Here is a 14,384-nt window from a genome sequence, read left to right as displayed (position 1 = left end):
TACTCTAGAACAAGGTCCCCACCAAGGTATGTGTCTCTGCACTGCTGGAGGGTGTAGTTGAACGCTGCCATGGGTCTTCAAAGGTGCTGTCCTCAGGTTCCTCATCTGAGGTGCCCTCGGAGCTGGAGCTAAGGACCTGGCTGATTGAGGGCCTTGTGTGCTTGGCAGAGTTGCCGATGAAAGAAAATAGACATTATTAGTGCATGACATCCGGACAAATAACAGGACATTGCACCAACAGGAGTGTTGAGTGACGGATGAGCTGGTGCTGGATCCTCATGTGAGCATTTGCTGCCGACCTCATTATCACTGCAGGCTTGACCCACGTCCTGTCCGGCCAGATCTATATCACAATTTTCAAGGGGAGTGACAACTTTCAGTTCCAGCACTCTACCGCCAGTCTCTCCTTTTTGTTGTGTGTGAGCTTGTCCTGCGTAATGACAGATGGAGAAAATGTAAGCAAGACACTTACCAGGGCTAATGATAAGAATGTTTGTCATGTCTGGGTGCTGAGTGGAGCCATGCACGGGATGAGTATGCGATCTCCATCAGAAATGAGGCCACAAGGAGATGTGAAGATGTGTGAGAGCGAGTGAGAGCCCTGTGATTGTGTGAAGGGTTTGTGAGTGTGCGAGTTGAGAGTGATGAGATTTACCCTGGTGGCCTGGATGAGATCATTCAACCTCTTTCTGCACTCGGTGTCTGACCTCTTGTGGGCAGCATTAGTACTGACCACTGCGGCTGCAGCCTCCCAAGCTGGAATGGTGAGGTTGGTGGACCTCCTGTGGCCATCACAGGGGTAGAGGACATGGTGATGGGCCTCCAAGGCGCCCAGCAGGCATTTGAGGGAGGCATCACTGAACTTGGGGGCTGCTGTCTTCATCCTTTTTGGGGCCACCTGTGGAATCTGTAGCAGTCTTGGGCTGAAGAGATTGAGAACGCTGTGCACGGGTGCTATTTATATATGGCAGCCGGAATAAAGGACCAGTGAGCTGATGGTGGGGTGGGCGAATCAGAGGCCACCTGCCAGCAACCCGGCGTGTTTCCTGTGCATGCATAATCCATGAGGCAGGAAGTAGATGAAACGGAGTGAAAACCCGTCATTGCAGCCGGCGGGAAAAACACAATTTTTCATGCCCACTCTCACACTTAGTGCAATGAGAAGAAAAATCCACCCAATGACTTTGGTCTTCCTTATACTTAGTTGGGGGAAATTTCTGCACATCCAGTACTGGACGTTGGACAAGCAGTGAGACAAATGAGAGACAGTGGAGTGTGGACAGTGGGACAGTGGGGCCGAGAGAGTTGGAGGTGAAGTAGAGCTGGGTATCATTACTTTGGTAATGCATTCCACAGCCTCAACACTCTGTGCGAAAAAAATCCTATGCCCTGTACCAAAGCTCTATGTGATTCCTGTTCCTACGCTTCCTTGTTCTAGATCTCTCAATCAGAATAGACCAACTGTATTTTAATCTATTGTTTTGTATCCCTTCATAATTTTAAACACATCTATCAAACCACACTTATTCAGTTGATTTGAACACAGTCCCTAATTTTCAGGTCTTTCTTTGTATTTACATGAATATTGCAGAGCATGAATAATAAGTTTAATTGCCCTATCACATATCTCAACCAAGCTGTAATTATGCTTTGATTTTTGTCTGTGAACTACATTTTTGTGATCAGACCTGTTTTCAGCCTATATAATTTCATCTTGCTTTAGAAAAAGTATATCTGATAATTGCAGGACCTTTACTGGGTTCAGCATTATTGGGTGTTATGGTAATCTGCTGTATAATATACCTTTAAGAAAATCCTATTAAGGAAGATCACATGATCTTAGTATCCAATAGCAGAGTAGCGTGGGCTTCCTCTGTAGTTAGTAGTCTGTAGTCTGCAGCTAGAGTAGTGTAGAGATAGGGTTTGAAGCGTAAGCACATGTTGAGTTGCTGCCGAGTACCTTTGTCAATAAACATTGGGTTTCTACCTATGAAGTGTCTGCTACTCAACTCTATCATTATTGGCCACCACTTGCAACAAGCGTGCGAACAGGACCCAACAAACTGGCGTCTAGGATCTAACAAACTGGCGACAAGGATTAAACACACTAAACAGAAGAAATTAGAAGAATCAAAATCGGCACTGTACATCGCAAAACAATTGTAAGTAGAAATTCCATTCAAATCATCGAAGTAACTTCCTCACGGAATGCCGCATTTTGGAAGAATTGATCCTTTCGATCCAGTAATGGACGATTGGTCCCACTACATTGAGTGTTCTCATTGAGAGGTTTAGAAAGAGGACCAGGGTGTTCTCGGGCTGGCATGGACGAGATGGGCCGAATGGCCTCCTTCTGCGCTGTAACTTTTCTACGGTTCTATGGTTCTCATTCTTTTTCCAAGGAAATGAGATTAGGGGAAGAGAAGAGGCAGGCAATCCTCTTAAGAACATGTGGGAATAAGACATATGGCTTGATTCGAAGTTTGATGGCACCAAGTGCCTCAGATTTGAGAAATTTTGATGGATTAATGGACCTGGTGAAGAACCATTACCAGCCAAAGCCCTCAGTAATGATGCAACGGTTCAAGTTTAATTCAAGAATTAGAGCCCTGGGGAAGACAGTTGCAAGCGATGTGACAAGTTTGGAGCAATTAACGGAGCATTGTGAGTTCGGTGCATCCTTAAACGACATGCTTAGAGACCGTTAGTGCGTGGTGTGAATGAGCACACAATTCAGAAGCGATTGTTATCTGAAACAAGTTTGGATTTTAAGAAGGTGCTAGAAATTTCACTGGCAATGGAAAGTGCAGTGAGAGATTCAAAAGCATACAGGGCGCACACAATGACGCCGTCCTCCACATTGGCCAGGAAGCCCCAGACAGAAAGGGCGCGAAAATGCAAGACTCTGTGGAGAGGTGGGAAACAACCCCTGCCATCAAGATAATGAGGAAAAATGATTTAGTAGTGATAACAAGGAAAATTATCAACAGATGTGGAAACAAACAGTTTTTGAACGATTGGCAATTTTAAAAAATAGAATGTTTCTATTGTCATAAATACGGACACATAATGAGACAGTGTAAGGAAAGAATCAAGCTGACTTTTAAACAAAAGAAAAAATCAGTGAAATCTACAATGCAGGAAGAGGCTGAAGCAACAGATTCAGATACTTATTCATTGTATAATTTGAAGGTTGGAAAAACAGAACCAAAATATGTAACAGTGAAAGTGAATGGTAGAGCTGTTTGAATGGAAGTGGAATAAGACTTATGGCTTGATTCGAAGTTTGATGGCACCCAGTGCCTCAGACTTGAGAAATTTTGATGAATTAGTGGACCTGGTGAAGAGCCATTACCAGCCAAATCCCTCAGTAATGATGCAAAGGTTCAAGTTTAATTCAAGAAGTAGAGCCCTGGGGGAGACAGTTGCAGGCGATGTGGCAAGTTTGAAGCAATTAACGGAGCTTCCACTACAGTAATTGGGGAACATACCTTCAAATATCTGAGTAATGACGAACATCAATTACATTTAGAAGGCATGACTGCCCAATTAAAAACATACATGGGTGAAGACATCCGAGGCAAAGGCATAAGTAGAGCAACTGTTCATTATGGGAGCCAATCAGTAAAGCTACCCTTGATGGTGGTAGCAGGTGAGGGTCCAAGCCTCCTAGGGCAAAACTGGCTAAGGAGATTAAGTTAGAATGGGCTGAAATTTTCTGATTAAGAGCAAGTGGGTTACCAAAGCCAGTACAAAAGCACACCACTGTCTTCAGGTATGAACTTGGGAAGATGCAGGGGCTGCAGGCAAAAAATCATGTGGATCCAGAGGCAACCCTCCGATTCATGAAGGCCAGACACATACCTTAAGCATAGAGAGAAAAGGTCAACACCAAACTGGACAGACTAGAAAAACTGGGTGTTATACAGCCTGTGCAGCTCTCAGAATGGGCAGCACCCATACTCCCCATCCTTAAACCCGACCAGAGCATCCGAATTTGTGGAGACTACCAATTGATGGTTAATGAAGTAGCCAAGCTAAACAGACACCCCATACCAAAAATCAAAGACTTGTATGCCAAGCTGACAGGTCGGACCACCTACACAAAGCTTGATATGAGTCATGCTTATCAACAACTAGAGTCAGATAATGATTCCTGGGAATTTGTCACAATTAATACCCACAAAGGGTTGTACCAATACACTCAATTGCCTTTCAGTTTCTCCTCAGCTTGTGCCATTTTCCAGAGAACAATAGAAAGCTAATTGCAGGGACTGCCCCAGGTTGTAGTCTATTTAGTTGATTTTTATTTGACAGGATTCACTGAAAAAGAGCACGTGACAAACTGAGAAGAGGCCTTGAAACGTTTCTTGCAGGCTGGAGTGTGTTTAAATAAAGAAAAGTGCATGTTCCAAGTGAGGGAGGTAATCGATTTGGGTCACTGGCTAGATTCCGGGGCCTCCACCCGGTTGAGGAGAAAGTGAGAGCCATAAGAGAGGTACCTGCACCAAAGAACACCTCCGAGATCAAATCATTTCTAGGAATGATCAATTATTATGGGTGTTTCTTACCAAATTTGTCTACAGAACTGGCCCCCCTACATTGTCTACTCAAAAAGAACCATTGTTGGCCTTGGGAGGTAACTCAGAAAGAAACTTTCAAAAAGGTCAACGCATTGTTGCACTCATCCAACCTATTCATACATTATGACAAGAGAAATAAATTGGTGTTGACTTGTGACACATCCCTCTACAGGGTGGAATTTTCCCAAATTTGCACTAAGTGTGGGAGTGAGCAGGCAAAATGATGTATTACCTGCCGGCCACCATGGTGGGTTTTCACGCTGTATTTTCCCAAACCCACCTCATAATTTATGCACCCCCGGGAAACACGCCGTTTCCATGGCGGGTGGGCTCTCACTCACTCGCCCGCCATCGCCCTGCTGCGCGCATCACGCCTGGCGCCATGATTAAAGTCCACCCACAAGAACAGCACTCACTGCTTCCAGCTCACCACTGCTGCACAGAAGACATGGCCGCAAAGGAAAAAAGGCCGCAGATCCCCGCTTCAATGACGGGTCCCTCGAGTGATGGCTGGATGCCGTGGAGGCCTGCCGGGATGTCTTGTACCCCCACCCTGGCCGCTGGACGGGCATCAATGTGATACTCCAGCTTGGGAGGCGGTGGCAGCGGTGGTCAGCGCCAATGCCCTTCAGAAGAGGACAGCCACCCAGGGCCACAAGGGGATGACTGATCTCCTCCATTCCGCCAGGATAAGTCACTCTTCTCATCACTCTCAACTCACACACTCACAAACCCATCTCACATCCACAGGGCCCTCACTTACCACCAGTTCAAGGGACATAACCATTCACTCTCTCACACACACCGTCATTGTCCTCAGCCCATGCATGGGACCACTCACCACCCACACAGCCCAGGCATACTTATCATCTGGCTTGGCAGGTGTCCTGCTTACACTTTACACACCTCTATCCATGCAGGAGAAGCTGGCACACAACAAGAGATAGACTGATGGGTGAGTGCCCGAAATCAAGGTCCTCACGGACTTTGAAGACAGATCCATCCATGACCTGGACTGGTCCTGTGCTGACAGTGAGGTCAGCGTTGCTCTACCAAGTGAGAATCCAGCAGTGCAACATCCGTCAGTGATGTGAGTGGTGTGTCCTGTTTCACAGGGCACTGCCATGCACTAATTATCTCCCCTTGCTTCTGCTGGCGCAAATGCCAAACAGCCAACAGAGTTCTTGACCCAGGGCCTCCAATCAAGCCCCGAAGAAACCTCTGGAGAGGAACCTGGAGGCACCCTCCCTGAGGTCCAGTCACAGCACTCACCAGTGCAGAGACACACACCTCAGTGGGACCTAGCTTTAGAGTAGTCCCGGGATCATAATCTGTTGAGCACATCGCACTGTCTGATCCACAGCAGGTGGCGGCAGGGGCTTCCCATGTGTCTGCAACTCGGAGGATTGCTGGAGGCCAGAACGTTGCTGAGTCTGAGTCAGATGACAAGACCCTGGACTCGGTCATGTCACTGTTGCTGGAGCTGCAAAGGCAAGCTCGGGAACATCTAGAAGGGATGTCTGCTGCACTCCACAGATTGCAAGGCATGATGGAGGACTCCGTCTGCCTTCAGGCTGAGGTGATAGCACCAGCATGCCAATGCACCGAGGTCAACACTGGCAGGATGGCAGCTGCCATAGAGACCTTGGTCCAGGCCTTTAGTCCTGCACTGTTGCATGGGCTCAACTCCATCACTGATGCCATTGTTGGCCTCCAACAGTGTGTGCGCAAGTGGGGTGCCAAGCAGCTCGATCTCACTCCAGCCACCCCTGCTGCTCAAGGAGTCATCCTGGGGGCCCCAAGCAGGTGCACATTCCGGGCTCATCTGAATCCCCTCTTCCTGTGACCTCAGCAGCTCAAGCTCCACAGGCCGAGGAGGGTGTCACTGCCACACAGCAGGAGCCCGAAAGCAGGCTGGGGCCCTCCAAGTCTCAACCCTCCAGAGGACGCCTGCCAAAGCCATCACAGGCAGGGTGTTGCAGTCAGCAGGCTGCCTCCACCTCCGCTGTGGATGTCCAGGGAGGAATAAGACATAGCGGCAAGGTTAGGAAAGTTAAGAAGAATTAGTTGCATAGCCTGGCCATGGGTGTTAATCACTTGTACATACTGTTGGGTATTGTCAACAAACTGCCAAGAAGGTCTCCCTGCCTATGGCTCCTTGTTCTGATGAGCAGTGTTCTTGTCACTCAGACATGAAACCTTTCTGCAGAAGATAAAGGAAGGTGTCTCAGTCCAGGGCCTATTCCCTGTGCTCTGTTCAACCTTCAGGCATAAATGATGCTCCAGCCTTGCACTCCCTGGAAACATTACAGATGCCCACATCTCGGCGGTGCTGGTCATTGCTGCCAGAATGTATTGGGCAGACACCACAGAGTTCTGTCATTCTCTCTGTGTGGTCTCAGCACCTTTAAAGAGGGGCTGGCCCCCATCTCTTCAGAATCTATGGCCACTGATGCTGTGCTCCAGCTTCTGAAGGGCTCAGGTGCTGAAGGTGGACAAAGGATCAGATATTTTCAAAGTTTCATGGTTGCATCACTATGATATGACCTTGATCACAGAGTGCAAGTGAGCTGCCCACAGCCAGACAAGAATGAAACATTCTCAGAGGCTATGTGAAGATTTATGGAGTCTCCTCAGTGCATGTCATCATCCTCCTCCTGCAATTAGGCCTCCACTGCACCTCCATGATAGGAGCATTCTCACAAAGGGTATTCGTGCTGCCATAAGCCAGACTGGAGTCAAACATTCAGAAGTGCGATGTGAGGAGCTATGGGGTCACCTCTCTGCATCTTGTCAAATCTTCCATGAATCTAGCAGCTATGCCTGCCACCCGAGAGCACTTGCCTCATCTAGCCAGTGAAAGGGCCTCATCCCTGTCATCATCATCTCCAAGGACCTCCTCAATCTCATCCCCATCCTCATCAGAGGAGACCTCCAGCTCCTCCATCTCCTCAGCCAGCTCATTTCTCCATTGCAGTGCCAGGTTGTAAAGGGCGCAGCAGACGACAACGATGCGTGACACCCTTTGCAGACAGTATTGCAAGGCTCCACCAGACCAGTCCAGGCACCGGAACCTCATCTTCAGCATCCCAATCGTCTGCTCCACCAAGCTATGAGCTGCAGCATGAGCCTCATTATACCTTCGCTCTGCTGCAGTCTGAGGCCGCCGCATGGGTGTCAACAGCCACAGCCTCTGAGGGTAGCCCTTTTCCCCGCAGAGCCAACCCTGCAGCTTCATTGGACCCTGGAAGACTCCAGGGATCTGTGACCGACTGAGGATATAGGCGTTGTGCACACACCCTGGAATTCATGGGCATTCCTGCAGGATGCGTTTCTGGTGGTCGCACACCGGCTGCACATTCAGTGAATGGAATCCCTTGTGGTTGATGTAGTCCACTGTGTGTAGTGATGGGGGCCCGTACGTCACATGGGTACAGTCAATCGCACCCTGCACCTGTGGGAATCCCGAGATCCGGGAGAATCCAATGACCCTTGCATCCTAGCTGTCCTGGTCCTGGATGAGATGCATAAGGTTGTGTGCCATGGAGAAAATGACATCCATGATCTCATGGATGCATTTGCGGGTGACGGCTTGTGATAGCCCTCAGAGGTCACCTGTGGAGCCCTGAAAGGAGCCACTGGCATAGAATTGAGCGCCGCGGTCACTTTCACAGCCACTGGCAGTGGATGCCCTCCATGTCCCCTTGGCGCCAAGTCCTGCAGTAAGTGGCAGATGTGAGTGACCAGGTACCTAGACATGTGCAGTCATTGGCGACACTGATTCTTGGTCACCTGCAGGAATGACAGGCGGCCTCAGTAGAGCCTGGGTGTTGCTAGGTCACCAGAATCCATGCTCCTGATGTGGCCCTCCTGCGGCATGAAAGAGGGAGAGACATGGTTATCATGGCTGTACTTAGCACCTTTCCTAGCCCTGTGTGGCAGCCCCTTAATGCTTCCCGGAGAGTGCTGGTCACCCCTCGGATGGCCAGAGATGAGTGCGCTGCATGGCTGCCCTGTCAACCTGCGACATGGGGGAGACAGCTCCTAACCGGGATGCTGAGATTGGAAGGGGCTGTGAGCACCTCCAGCAGTGACTGCTACATGGCCAGCGTTGGTGAGGAGATTGTACAACGTGCGCAGTCCAACTGCACCGGGGCCCAGTGTAGTGGTCGCAGACTCGCAGGCTGTGCCAGGCTGTGGGGGGCGGGGGGTGGGGGGTGGTGGTAAGGTCTGGAGCACTTGGTGGTACATTGGTGCCTCCACGTTGCTTGCGTGGGCGGGTGGTCATAGAGCCCGACACCAACCATATTAATGTGGCTGCGCCTGAACCATGCCGCAGAGGAATGGTCACTTTATACAGGCCACTTACCTCGCCTACCCTACACCCCCACCAGTGCACGGGATCCAACGCCAGAGCAGTGGTTGCCGCTCCCCCCATTGCCCCGACAACAGTTGCCTCCGAGGCTGGTCAGCAGTTGCCCCCGGACAACCCCCCCAACAACAGTCGCCTCTGTGTCAGGGCAGCACTTCACCCCAGCCCCTGGGCATCCCTGAAGCCTACAAAGCAACAGGCAACCCTGGTGAGCTCTGCAGAACGATGCTGTTCACTCGCCCCTAGTTCCCCTAAAGTGAAGGCCGCCAAGTGCAAGTTCCCTGTGCGCTGTTGTGAAATATGTCGATGTGCTTTCCCGCCGATGTGGGCGGATGATCCGGTGGGGTTCCAAGAGCCTGGTGGGATGGCCTTTTAATCATATGCTGATGTATTACAATGAGTTCCCCGATGACTGTTGGCGGGAAATGCGGCCCTGCCATTGGCGGGCTGAGCGGATGTTCGCCACCTGCCTTCCCGCCATTGTGAAACAGGTCGTGCCATATTGTCCGCGCACGCCACCGATCACATGGGCACGGAAAATTTCGCCCACGGAGTGGGAGCAGTGCTCTCCCATCGGATGGCACGGAATGGCCTATTGGTTACGTATCAAGAACTCTCACCAAAGTGGAAAGGGTTACTCACAGATAGAAAAAGAAGGCCTGTCAATCATCTGGTATGAAGATATTTCACCAGTATGTACACAGCCGCCATTTCACTATAGTTTCAGACCACAAGCCATTGCTAGGATTGTTCAGCAAAGACAGGGCTATAGCACCCATAGCCTCAGCAAGAATACAATGATGGGCTTTAATCCTAGCAGCATACGAGTATACTTTTATACATAGGCCTGGTAGTCAAGTTGCAAACACCGATGCACTTAGCTGTTTGCCTTTACAAGAAAAGGATGAGGAAGCACCAGTTCCACAAGAACTTGATATATTGCTAAATTTCTTAGATGCTTGGCCAGTATATGCTCAACAGATCAGAGACAAGACAAGTAGGGACCCAGTCCTATCATAAGTACAAGAACAAGTGCTTCATGGTTAGTCACAAGAGCCTGTATCTGATGAAATGAAACTGTACTTTAACAGAAAAAATGAAATAATCAGCCAAGGCTGAATCTTATTGTGGGGAGCATGAGTGATAGTTCCTCCAAAGGGAAGGGAACCACTTTTAATTGAACTACACAGTGCCCATCCAGGAATTTCCCAAATGAAGACCATAGCACGCAGCTATCTATGGTGCCCTGGGATGGATGGCAAAATAGAGAGTTTAGTGAAGAATTGTGTGCAATGTCAGCAACTGCAAGAGTGACCTTCAACAGCTCTGTTATACTCTTGGAAGTGGCCAAGAAGACCATTGCTGCAGTTACACATTGACTATGTGGGACCTTTCATGAGAACATTTTTCTGCTCATTGTTGATACCCACTCAAAATGGATGGACGTAAATGAGGTGAAGTCACCAACGTCTTCTGCTGCAATTGAGAAGTTATGTCAAAGTTTTGCCATAAATGGACCACCAGAAGTTGTCGTTTCTAATAACGGCACGGCATTTATGAGTGCTGAGTTTCAGCTGTTTACCAGCCTCAATGGTATCACTTGTAAAAACTTCACCATACCACCCTTCCTCAAATGGACTGGCCGAAATACAGTTCAAACATTCAAGGCTGGCATGAAGAAATTAGTTGGAGATTCTTTAACAATCAAGCTAGCACGCTTTAATTTCCATTATTGGACCGCCCCTCATACAACAACAACAGGTGCCACACTTGAGGAATTGTTGATGAAACGTCATCTCAGGACGAGATTGAGCTTAATAATGTCAAATTTAGGGGGGAAGGTGGAAAGAAGTCAGGGAAGTCAGAAAACCGGACACGACTGGCAGAGCCGCAAGAGGAAATTTACTGTGGGAGAAACGGTATACATGAAGAACTTTGGAGGAGGACCAAAGTGTTTACCGGGTGAAATAAGTGCAGTGACTGGACCTCTATCTTACCAAGTGGAAGTGGAGTGGAGGGGCGAGTCATATGGAGACATGTGGATCATCCAAGGAAGAGGAAAACTATGCAGCAAGAAATTATTCCACTAGTGTTCACGACCGGGTCAGAGTTTCCTGTTGAGAGAACTCAACCCAGTCCATCTGTTTTTCCTTTAAGAGTGGAGGATAGCGATCTGCAGGAGCCCACCGAAGCACCTGATGTTCAGACAACTCCGGAAAAGGAGGTTCCTGACAAGGCATCTGAAGTTGTAGAGCTGAGACACTCTGCACGCATAAGGAAAGGCTGAATTTGTAAATTACTCACCAGTGTAAATAATTTGTGCTTTTGAGAAAATTGTGATTGTAAATATAAAATGTGTTTCTGAGTGAAGGGGGAGGGATGTGGTAACCTGATGTGTAATACACCTTTAAGGAGAATGTTATTAAGGAATATCACATGATCTTAGTCTCCAATAGCAGAGTAGTGCAGGCTCCCTCTGTAGTTAGTAGTCTGTAGTTGTAGTAAGAGTAGTGTAGAGATCAAGTTTGCAGTGAAAGCACATGTTTAGTTTCTGCTGAGTACCTTCGTAAATAAATGTAGAGTTTCTACCTATGAAGTGTCTGCTACGGAACTCTATCATTAGTACCAAATTGGCCACCACTTACCACAAGCATGAGAACAGGATCCAACAAACTGGCATCGAGGATCCAACAGGTGCATTGGAACTTCCTAACATAATTTTTCTTAGTTTATATTTTGAAGAGATCCTCTCACATTGGAGCACCTCTCTGACTAAATAATAGTTAAACTCATTTGGCATGTTGTTTGATGGTGTCTTTAAATTTATTAAAGGTGCCATATAAACCCAAGTTGTTGTTGTAAAGGAGGAGCACCTGAATCAGATTTGGAAAACTGCAGTCTTAAGTTTGCCATTATTTGATCTTGCCTATCAGGAGGAAGGCATTGCAAATTATTCTTTACTGTTCCAGCTAATATAAGAAGTTAAGAGAGGAAACCTTGACAGCTGTATTTTAATTTATTTAAGAGGCTCAGGATAATGAACACAAGCCTGTCACACAGACCATACACATTTGTGAGGTGTTTAATGGATTACATGGTTTAAAACCTCACTGAAATATGTGTACAGAATAATCTATCAGCAGAGATGATCATTTTTCAGCAGTGCCGAGCCATTTCTCGCAGGGTACATGCTTGGAAGCAGCATAGAGGTTTGAGTCTTGTTTCAATGTTCACCATGGGGGATCTAGCCCAGGGTAGATGCTGCATCTGTGATGATGCAAATGCTTGGTCCTTATTGCTGCCTCCATCAATCTGGCGGATGTGTTCCCTGAAATCCTTCGGTATCTGATCGTACTGGTTGTAATACTTGTCAACCAATTGCTCTGCAAAAGATTGCTCAGCTTCCTGGTTCCTGTCATTGCCAAGTATCCTCTGAAGATTCCTCATGCTGTCCATCTCCTCGGAGTGGTCTTTATCATTTGAGGTCTGGAAGGGATCTGACAAAAAAATAAAACTCCATTGACACTAATGAAATTGATGTTATATCATTCACTCTGTCCCAATTGTAGATGGTCATCTCCTGCTCTCGTTTGTCTGAGGCAGAGAACTGTTTTAGCCCTTGGACTCTCAAAAGTCACTTGCTTTAATTGGGCTGCATTGTAATCTGACTGCTAAAATATATTTGGTTAATTATACGTTGCTGTATAGTCAGAGAAATAATTAACAACCATCCCTAAATGGATCATCAATGTTTGGTTAGACAATTGACCCGTGTGACACTGCAGTTGTGATAGAAAATTGATTAAAACTCCAGTTAATGGAACACCAATTCTCAAGAGGCGCAACTTCATGGCAGAGTCTATCCATTCAAACACTTGTCTGGATAAACATTGCAGTCTATTGGCAAGCAAATACTTCCTAAATCTTTGAAGGTAGCCCTTTGCTCTGCTTCATTCCCTGACTATCCCAACCCCTGCCAATGGGAACTTCGTGTTTGTAGCTTTGATTTAAAAGGTTTGAACCCCTGCTTGACAGGTGAAAATTTTGCTCTTTTTTACTGCATTAGATACAGTCAAACTGTTTCTAGTCGCTGCCTGCTGAATGGGAGTCAGTCACTAATCCTGGCATTCAGGTCGTGCACTTCAGCTTCTGGATCTATACCATAAATTTCTTTGTCTCAGCAATTTTTCTCATCCAGTTTGTTGCCTTTTCTCAGCCTAGTCCTTCAAATATCTCAAACCATTCCTTCCTATTATTGCCAGAATCCTGAATGGGAAAGAAAATAAAGCAGAAAAGAACTTAGATAAACTGATGCCATCCCAGTGCTAAAAGCAAAATTCTGCAGATGCTGGAAATCTGAAATAAAAACAGAACATGCTGGAAAAATTCATTGGGTCTGACAACATCTGTTGTCATGGTGATGTCAGTGCTGTTTGATGGAAGTGGAACATTGATAATTACCAATATTAAATTTGCTGCATTGTAATCACTATGGATCAGGGATTGCATTATCAGTCACCATTCTCAATGTTCAGGGCTGACATGCTGGAATGTTGTCAGGTGGGTGATATTCTCCTTCCACCTTTCTACATGCGTACACTCACTGTTCTACCAGCAGCTTAATCATAGAACTATTCTCCTGGCATTTCCCACCTCTCCTCCCACAGCCTCAAAGGGGAATTGTTAGCGCAATAAAGCAGTGGTTTACAAGTTTATACCATTTTATATTAATAGCTCCACATTATTGGCCGTTCAGATTCCTGTTTCGAATTACAGATCTGTCTTTAACTGTATTATTTTCAGACCTTGCATATGTCTTCTCCTGTGCTGTAACCATTCTGTGAATCTGTAGAGACACATAGATACACAGCACCTTCAAACTGGAAGTATAACTCAGGAGTTGGGTGACCCATCCAACTCTCCAGTATATCAAAGGCAACAGGTGTGAAATAATTGATGTAGGGTGGAGGTTTACATATGGGAGAGGGAGGGGACTCTTTCAAAGAGCCAGCACAAGCATGATAGGCGAATGGCTTCATTCCTTTCGTGATATGAAACCATCCCTGGAAGGTTTGAGCTGCACTCCTGGTGTGGTATAACTCTGTCAGGTGGAATTTGACCAGATCCTAGCAGTGTACTCTATGACTCCTCAAACTGAGAATTGGATCTTTTCAGTATTGGCAATGAGTCACCCTTGCTGTCAGAATTTTATCTGCTGACATTACTTCAAAGCCAGCGGCCCAATTCTGGCCTTCAGTTTCGCATCACACTTCCCGCGTTCGATCCTGTGGGTAGTAGCTGCAGTATAGTGACAATGTGAAGCAACAATAAGGCTTTGTTATTTTAAAATGTTTATCGGAAATGTGTAGAATTTACTAAATGAAATTCACATTAAACTAAAATATGCCGCTATCATGTCAAAACACCAG

The sequence above is a fragment of the Cetorhinus maximus genome, chromosome 2 (assembly GCF_964194155.1).
Source record: "Cetorhinus maximus chromosome 2, sCetMax3.hap1.1, whole genome shotgun sequence".
In the NCBI taxonomy this organism is placed as follows: Eukaryota; Metazoa; Chordata; class Chondrichthyes; order Lamniformes; family Cetorhinidae; genus Cetorhinus; species Cetorhinus maximus.
This window is presented reverse-complemented; position numbering follows the sequence as displayed.